Genomic DNA, 9,975 nt, shown 5'->3' on the forward strand with positions numbered 1-9,975 from the left:
GATGTATATCTCGTAGCTGGGGTCAATCACACAAATAAGTGGGAATCTGGAAACCTTGATCAGATGCGGAAATATGCCCCAGTATGGCATCAGGTGCACGATAGGTCGGGAAAATCAAATGACATCAAAGTCATGCATCAACAGATATGTAATCCCGGTCATCTGAATCTATAATAGAATCATGCTCACAGATCCAAGATGGATATCTCGGAAGGAAGCACGATGTCATTTGAGTGTCGAGAAACGTATGCCGAACTGGATGGTCCCCGAGAGGCTCTACTGAGAAATCATCATAAGAATAGTGACCAAGTCATCATCTCGGTGCGCATCCCGTAAATGGGGATAAGCGTGCAACTCCATCAAGATTTGTAAATCTCATCTGAAACAGAAATGTACCCCAGTGTGGCATCAAGTGTACGATAAGTCGGAAATCGGGTGATATGGGGTCGTCTATCATCAGACATGTGATCTCCGTGATCCAAATCAAATCCAAACATCTAAGGAACGTCTCTTGGAATAAAAAAGCATGAAAACATCCCGATGTCAAGAAATGCGGACCTGGATGAATGGCTCCACTAGGGATCCACTAAAGGGATCATCATAAAATAGCGGAAACATCATCGTCTCAGTGCATACCCCGCAAGTGGGGATAAGCATGCAACTCCGTAAAAATCGGCAAATCTCACGCAGAACGGAAATATCCCCCAGTATGGCATCAAGTGTACGACAGTTCCGAAGAACAAATGACATGAAATCATCTATCGTCGCACATGTAACCTCCATGACGATCCGTAAATCTCATCCGAAACGGAAATATGCCCCAGTATGGCATCAGGTGCACGATAGGTCCGAATAACAAATAACGTGAAATCGTCTATCGTCGCACATGTAACACTAGTCGTCTGAATCCATAACTGAATCATGCACATATATCCAAGATGTATCTCCCAGATGGAGAGGCATGATGGCATCCAAGTGTCGAAACTGATAAGCGATGGTGGCTCTAAACGCCAAAACTGAGAAGCGATGATGATGGCTCTGAACGCCGAAGCTGAGAAGCGAAACATGGCTCTGAACGCCGAAACTGAAGAGTGATAATGGCTCTGAACGCCGAACGAAGATGTGATGATGGCTTTGAACGCCAAACGAAGCGACACATGGCTCTGAACGCCGAAACTGAGAAGTGGTGATGGCTCTGAACGCCGAATGGGAAATGCTGATGGCTCTGAATGCCAAGACTGAGAAGTGATGATGGCTCTGAACGCCGAGACTGAGAAGAAATAGTGGCTCTTAATGCCAAAGCTGAGAAGTGATGATGGCTCTAAACACCGAATGGAAAATGCTGATAGCTCTGAACGCCAAAATGAGAAACGATGATAGCTCTGAACGCTAAACTGAGGAACGATGATGGTGGCTCTGAACGCCGAAGTTGAGAAGCGAAACATGGCTCTGAACGCCGAAACTGAAAAAGTGATAATGATGGCTCTAAACGCCAAAACCGAAAATACGATGACAATGACTCTGAATGCCAAAACTGAGAAGCGACGATGGTGGCTCTGAACGCCAAAACTGAGAAGCGATAGTGGCTCTGAACGCCGAATGAAAAACTAACAATGGCTCTGAACGCCAAACGAAGCGAAACATGGCTCTGAACGCCGAAATTGAGGAGTGATAATGACTCTGAATGCCGAAATAAAAAATGCGATGATGATGGCTCTGAACGCCGAACTACAAAGAAATGATGGCTCTGAACGCCAAAACTGAGGAGTGGTGATACAATAGAAATGCCCATAGATGCCAGTCTATGGTGGTGAAACTCTCAAAGGCCCACAGATAAAAATCTGTGGCGGTGAAACTCTCAAAAGCCTAAGGATGAAAACCTATGGTGGTGAAAATCTGAAATGCCCATAAATGTCTGATCCATGGCGGTGATAACTGAAACAAATGCTCATAGCTGAAAATCTATGGTGGTGATAACTGATCAAAGCCCATAGATGTCTGATCTATGGTGGTGATATAACTGAAATGCCCATAGATGAAAATCTATGGTGGTGAAACCGAAAGAAGAGGGAAGCCCTAAATAAGATGATAATAGGGGGATGCCCTAAACAAACTGAAAATAGGGGGATGCCCTAAACAAGACGACAGTAGGGGGATGCCCTAAACAAACTAAAAAAATAGGGGGATGCCCTAAACAAGATGACAATAGGGGGATGCCCTAAACAAGGTGACAATAGGGGGATGCCCTAAACAAAATGATAGTAGGGGGATGCCCTAAACAAACTGAAAATAGGGGGATGCCCTAGGTGATAACTTGTAAAGATCGACAAATGGGTCTGACAACCATGAAATCAACACGAGACGTGGCAAACCCAAAGAGAGGGGGAATGTCCCAGTGGAAAAGCGCTAAATGGGGTATGCCCCAGTATGATGACTCACAAAGATCAAGAAAAAGATCGAGTAGTGAGAAAGATCTGCAAAAGATCCGATGAACTCAAGGATGGGGGTATGCCCCAGTGTAGGATAGTAACTAACATAAGACATGGAATCTCACCATACAAGACACTCTGGGATATGCTCAACAATGATGCAATGAACAGGATATACATAGCCTCAATGAACGAATGCTAAAACAATACCAAACATCACCGAAACTATGCTGACAAAGCAAAACCAAAATAATGGCCCAAACAAATGCTTACCAGAACTCTAAGCCTGAAATATAAGCGAATCAAGACACGACATGTCAACTATCAACATGAGGACATCATCACAAATATATCAACAATCTAACAGGCCCTACCATCATGGGGGATGCTGAACCTAATGTCCAAAGGCATGTGAAAACTCAACTAGAAAGCTCAAGACTAGTCTGTATCTTCCTCTGATCAAGAGAATGGAATAAGGTCATGTAAGATGATGAAATATGTGGGCTCAAAAGATGTAAGGCTCTAATAAGATGGATGTAGGCATAATAGAATCCAAATGTAGGATGCATGGGTGGGTAACAAAGGTAAGTGAATATCTAAATCAAACTAGGTATGCTAAGAAGGCTGAGCCCAGGGTGCCAACAACTCTATGATCCATCGAAAGCAGCAATCACAAACACGAATGGAGCCTCAATGTCAAAATCAGCAAGGTGAGTATGCCCCAGTATGAATGCATCATCTTAGAATGGGTAAGCCCTCAGTGCAAGATAAACTCTGGGAAGTATGTGTCTAGCATAAACCGTCGTCTCACAAAATCGTCATCGATGAGTGGGCTATGCCCTAGTGTAAGCATCTCCAAATCAAACGTCGATGAGAGGAGTGCAACCAATCATACAACATCTGATCAAACTGAACCTTTGCTCCTCAAAGTCATCGTGGTAATGTGAAGAGAGTATCTGACCTCCTCTAAAGAAAGAGCATGTCCCAATGTGAAAAAAGATCAAGCAAGGTGGCTACGCCTCAACAAAAATGCGCTCAAACATGATCATGCCCCGATGTAAGCTGGTATCTCTAAGATCAATCGCCGATGAAGAGGTTATGCCCCAGTATAGGGCAAACCCTGAAATGACTAAACTCCGCTACATGCTCTCATAAGTGTCTGTGTCGCGACCCAATCATCTCAAAAAAAATATGTCCACAATGATGAGAAAGCTATGCTCCTGTGATCACATCAAAGAAATCATCCAATCATATCTCGTACTCCAATGTGAAATGAATCTAATCACCTCCAAAGAACAGGTATGCCTCAAAAATCATCATCAACCGAAAGGGGTATGCCCCTGTGTAAAGTACACCATATGAAACGCGCCAATCATGTCTCATGCTCCAATGTGAAAAAAAAAAACATCTGATATCCTCCGAGGAATGGATATGGCTCAAAAATCTGTCATCGACTGAGAAGAGTATGCCTTGACACAATGGTCATCCGATAAAAAAACTCTCTAAGATGGCTATGCCCCAGTGTAGGGTCATACCATAACTCCTGGTCCATCACAAACAGAATGCTCCCGAATCAATCCCAAGTATCACTCACATAAGAGCTATCAAACACAATGCATGATGGATCAAAAGAACCAGATGAGCTCAGATCACCCGTCATCGAATGCGCGATCCAAGTCATTCACATGTACAACTGAATCAGACCCATAGAACAAAAGGCGTCTCCCGGAAGGAAAGCATGATGACATCAAAGCATCGCGAAGTGCAGGCCTAACTGGGTAACTCTTGAGAGGCTCCACGGAGGAAACATCGTGTCAATGTGTGTCTCGTAAGTGGGGATGAGCATGCGACTCCATGAAGATCCGTAAATCTCGTCCGAAACGGAAATATGCCCCAGTATGGCATCGAGTGCACGACAGGTCCGAAGAACAAATGTCATGAAATCATCTATCGTCGCACATGTAACACTGGTCATCCGAATCCATAACTGAATCATGCACATATATCCAAGATGTCCTCCCAGACGGAGAGGCATGATGACATCCAAGTGTCAAGAAATGCGGACCTAGTTGGATGGATCTTGGGGCTCCGTAAGGTAACGATCATGTCCACGTCTTAGTGAGCATCGGACAAGTGATAATGATCGTGCAAGTCTGTGAGAATCCATAGACCTCCAAGTGAAGTGGGATATGCCCCTGGTGTGGCACCAAAGGTACGATATGTCAAAAATCAAGCGATACCAAGTCAATCATCGTCAAACTCACGATCCCGGTAATCCGAACACTACTGAATCGGTCCTACACATCAAAGAGGCGACTCCCAGAAGAAGAAACATGACGATATCTAAATGTCAACCAGATCTCAATCACCTACCCAAGTAGAGATTGTCAAAGACGACATCTGATTCCACGGTCTCAGGGTAGTCTTAAGACACGGGACGTAACGTAGGCTAAGGTGATAGGGTAATAGAAATGAAAGGAAACTAGGCTCAAATACCCGATGATCAGAAAAACATGCCCTCATATATGAAATGCAACATGTATAGTGAATCCCATGAGCCATGGACCTGAGGATGCCTAACATGAATATGATGTCGATAAGGAGACAAATGAAGCAAAATGAACCGATAGTGATATGTGTAATGATGATGCGAAGTGAGTATCAAACCCGAGATGGGTTGTTGTAATGAAATAATAAGATGTGAGGGGAATGAGATGAATCACAGGCAACAATAAAAACGACAGTGAAACAATGAATATATGAAGAATGGTGGTGATCGACTCAGATCAATCATGAAGTGAAGTCACATCAATAATGAATATAATGATGGAAAGGACAATGACTCGGAGTCCTTAGGAGAAGGTCACTCATCTCTCTCACAAATAGATATGACAAAGCAATACAAATAACATGGGATCTCAGAGAACTCACATACGAACTCCTAATGGCGAACATACTCAATAAAAATGACCTCAAACATCTATATACATACTCAATGATCGAGAACACTATGCACATACACACATGTGCTAATAATAATAATAATGATTTTTTTTTTTTTTTTTTTTTTTTTTTTTTTTTTTTTTACATATATACAAATACGCGTACCCTGAACGTGAATAAATAAACCCCAAAGATGATATCAATAACAAATGGACACACCCCCAAGTGCTAAGGTAACAAACAAACTCTCTCTGACAAGATGACCTTCTCAAACTAAGGATCTTTAAACCAGTGTCCACGAGATCGATGGTGGAAATGATGTGACTATCCTCCATGTGATGAACTGAGGGAGATCACCACTCAGGGTGGAGAGAATATGAGACAAACAAATAGTAGATAGGATAAAGAAGAAGAGATGAATAACATAACCAATAAGATGAGATGAAAATACAGAGGTGCAGTGATAGGAAAAGATAATGAGAAAAACATGCCCCTAGGTCCAAAGCTCATGAAACTACCAAACAATGCATGCATACATTAAAGGGCCCCTATTCCGGTGTGAAAATGTGAGTAAGGCGATAAGAAAGAAATGCTATAATACGCATGTGAGGCTTAATGGGCTAGCAACGGACTATGTATCAAAAGAGAATAACAAGGTATATGGCTAACCGAAATGAGGGCCACCCATCCTGCGACCATGGTCTCAAACATAGTACCTCTTCAGCTGATCTACATTAGTCGGCTCTAAAAATCGGTTTCCATCTAAATCCATCAACCATGCAGCACCTTCTGGGGTCAACTCCCTGATGAAATAAGGTTCGCTTCAGTTGGGTCTAAACTTCCATCTAGGATCATGTATCAACCGTACTCCGAATGCTCCATAATAACCTCAAAGATGATCCTCTCAAAGCAAAGTGAATGGTGATCTCATGAGGCACGACTGCCCATCATAAGCTAACTCTCATCATACAATATCAATCTCTATACTCACGGCAAAATAAGTGGCAGTCTCATCAAGCAATCGACCAATCCACATATCGTAAGCCACCCAAAGATCATAAGCCAACCCTCGCCATGCGAGATCAACCCTAGGCTCAAACTCCTCATATTCTACCTGGTCGAATCAGAGAGGGGATGTGTAAAGCTAGAAAAAAAACCGAGGATGGGAAGGTCATATAATGGTCTCAAGGGTAGTGCTGTGCAAAGCTCACAATGGATGGATGTAGGTCAAAACAAAGGCAAGGTGTAGGAAGTGAGCAAGGTACTGCTCTAATCATAAGAAGATGTGTCACAGTCTTGAACTCCCTAAGTCAAATCTCTTATCCTAGGCTAATAGGCTCAATATCCTCCATGATAGGTCAAGCCTCAAGACCACAATGTGCAAGTGAAAAGATGCCTCAAGTAAAAAGAACAACACATATCACAAAACACAAGCATATGTCCATAAAGAAAAAGACATCCAATGGGATAACCGATGAGTATATCATGCAAAAGAAGGATAACAAAGACAATACTCAAGAATCGAGTTATAGTCTCTAAAAGTCAAAAGTAAAACAAGACTAAACAAACAAAAACAAAAATAGTGACTGGTCGTGTCATCACATCGATCGAAAATCGAACCAAGGATCAACAAAGAATGAGGTACTGAGCCCGTGATAGGTGTGCAATGTAAAAAGATGATCAATGAACATATCCCAAAGTATTGAGTGAGTGATAATCAAAGTGAAGGGGTGTGTCGAGCCAAGAAATGAAAACGAAAACCCTAGGGAGAAAACATGCTAAACTCGTCAAGTGAAAAACACAAACTAAGGCGACCAGACGAAAGGTGAACCAACCGATACTCAAACTCATACCGATCTCCGAGCACTCTCAAATGGAGACTAAAAAGAGGGAATACCGGATCCGAACTGTAACTAAAAAGGCTCTAAAGGCCCTCAGACGCACCCACGTGTAGGGAGGGAGTCCTAATCGAAAGATCTACGGCTCAACCTACAAGGTCAAGGTGGCTCTAAATGGATATGGGTAGACTTTAAAGGATCCCTAGCAGAAGCGATCATACCCTCCGGCGGTACGCAACCCTCTGCACGCCTCCGAAGAGACGGGGCGCTTCCATGCAAGGTGGTCATCACTTCCACACATGCACTATCTCGACATCCCAAGGGATTTGCTATGGTCAAAGCTCTCACAACTCTCAGCACTCAATAATCGACTAAAGTCCACAGTGGGTGGTGTGGGTGCATCCGAAAACCCTAAGAAGCTAAAACAGGAGAGAAAACACACTGGTCACACAAATATCCATGAAACCTAGCTCCGGGCTATACAGGTCTTCAATGATCGGACTCCAATAAGCATCGATATGTCGGTCTCCTCCAGAATGCTCCCGTACATCGATATAGCCCGTCGCTAGACCCTACTCCTAATCTCTGGCTCGGTCAGAGAGCAAGCACACAGAAGGTCTCACACTTGCAATAGTGAGAACCGGGATGAAAGAAATGACCGAAACCAAGAGAGTTGGAGGTAAGGGGATAGAATTGAGACCCACATAGACAAGCGACATGCAATCATGTAGAGGGAGGGCAGTCATGCATCATACAGTCAGGCAGAGCAGGATATATCACCCATGTACACACAAGATAAGCGAGAATACAACAATCAAGACGAACAGTGATACAAACATCATGCTCAAAGACGATCAAAATAGTATACAAGTCAGAGAATCGACATGTCAAGATGAGTGATATACAGTGGTGAGCGTATGCATGTGAAATGATCAAAACAATCATGCCAAAATCAGAATCAATACCCTAAGCAATGCAATAAGATCAATCATCAATAATCCAGCATGTCAAAATCTCAAATGAATACGACATCTAAGCACGCATCAAGAAATCCTCAATGTACAATCAAGAGATGAGCATCCACTGATCGTCCAATCAAATGCCACGTTTGCTTCACTCTAAGTTCAAGCTTGACCCTCTAAAAAAATTCCCCAGTGGAGGCGCCATTTTGTGGACCCTGCATTTCGGCTCAATGCGTTTCCCACTCGAATGACAAGCTCAATTTTTATTTGAAAATGATTTATTGATTATTTGAAAATGACTTAGAGTCGCCACTTATTTTTGTTTTATTTTTAAAGGGTAAACAAAATAAGAAAGAAAAACCCTAAGTGTGACTCCTAGTTTTGGAAAAGGCGGCCTGTGAAAAACCGAATCGGGTTCGGAGGTCAGGTTACTTATCGGGAAGGTACGGTAAAGACCGTAGCACCCCTCTAAGTCCCTAAAGTCGGGTCTCTACTAATAGAATGAAGCTGACGTGGCAATCAACGAGAAAGTCAATGGATATTCACCTAAATCATGCACAATATGAGAATCAAAACACGCAATAGAGATTGACTAGAAAGGAAGTGGATGCGTACCTCGGCCACGAGCCACAATGCGCTATCAAGAAACGGGGTTAGTGCACAATTAATGAATACAAAACATAGCTCATACATATTGGAGTGCAAAACGAAGCTCAAGCGAAATACAGTAAGCACGATAATTGACGGTCGAAATGGATCAAACATCGGGCCCCCACCAAAGCCCAATTTATGGTTCATGAATTAGTGTTACAAATTTCGTGTCCTAGAATTATAAAGAATTTATTTTCGTTTATGTAGAATCGAGAAGATCAGAAGACTATTTAAGAACCGAAATGTAATTAAAACTTTTTGAGTGAAAACTGGATTCTTGAAGTTTATTGGAAAATTGGAGTCTTGGGAATTAAATTTAAAAGATTAGAGCTTCGGTAATTAAAATGAAATTTGCCAAAGAAAATGAGAAATGAACTTTAGGGAATTAAACTGCAAGGATATAGATTTTGAAAGTTGAATTTGTAATAATAATAATAATAAGGGATGAGCTTTAGGAAATTAAGCTACGAGAATATAGATTTTTAATAATAATAATAGTAATAATAATAATAATAATAAGAAATGAACTTTACGAAATTGAACGGCTAGAATATAGATTTTTAATAATAATAATAATAATAAGAAATGAAATTTAGGAAATTAAATTGCAAGGATATAGATTTTTAATAATAATAATAATAATAATAATAATAATAATAATAATAATAATAACAATAATAAGAAATGAACTTCAAGAAATTGAACTGCCAGAATATAGATTTTTTAATAATAATAATAATAATAATAATAATAATAATAATAATAATAATAATAAGAAATGAAATTTAGGAAATTAAATTGCGATGATATAGATTTTTAATGATAATAATGATAATGATAATAATAATAATAATAATAATAATAATAATAATAATAATGATAATAATAATAAATGAACTTCAGGAAATCGAACGGCTAAAGTATAGATTTTTTTAATAATAATAAGAATATAATGAACTTTAGGAAATTAAATTACGAGGACATATATTTTTAATAATAATAATAAGAAGAAATGAACTTTACAAAATTAAATTGCAAGGATACAAATTTTTAATAATAACAATAATAATAATGATAATAATAATATTAGAAAAATTAACTGAGAGAGAGTATATATTTTTAATAATAATAATAATAATAATAATGATAATA

The sequence above is a fragment of the Vitis vinifera genome, chromosome 11 (assembly GCF_030704535.1).
Source record: "Vitis vinifera cultivar Pinot Noir 40024 chromosome 11, ASM3070453v1".
NCBI classification, from domain to species: Eukaryota; Viridiplantae; Streptophyta; class Magnoliopsida; order Vitales; family Vitaceae; genus Vitis; species Vitis vinifera.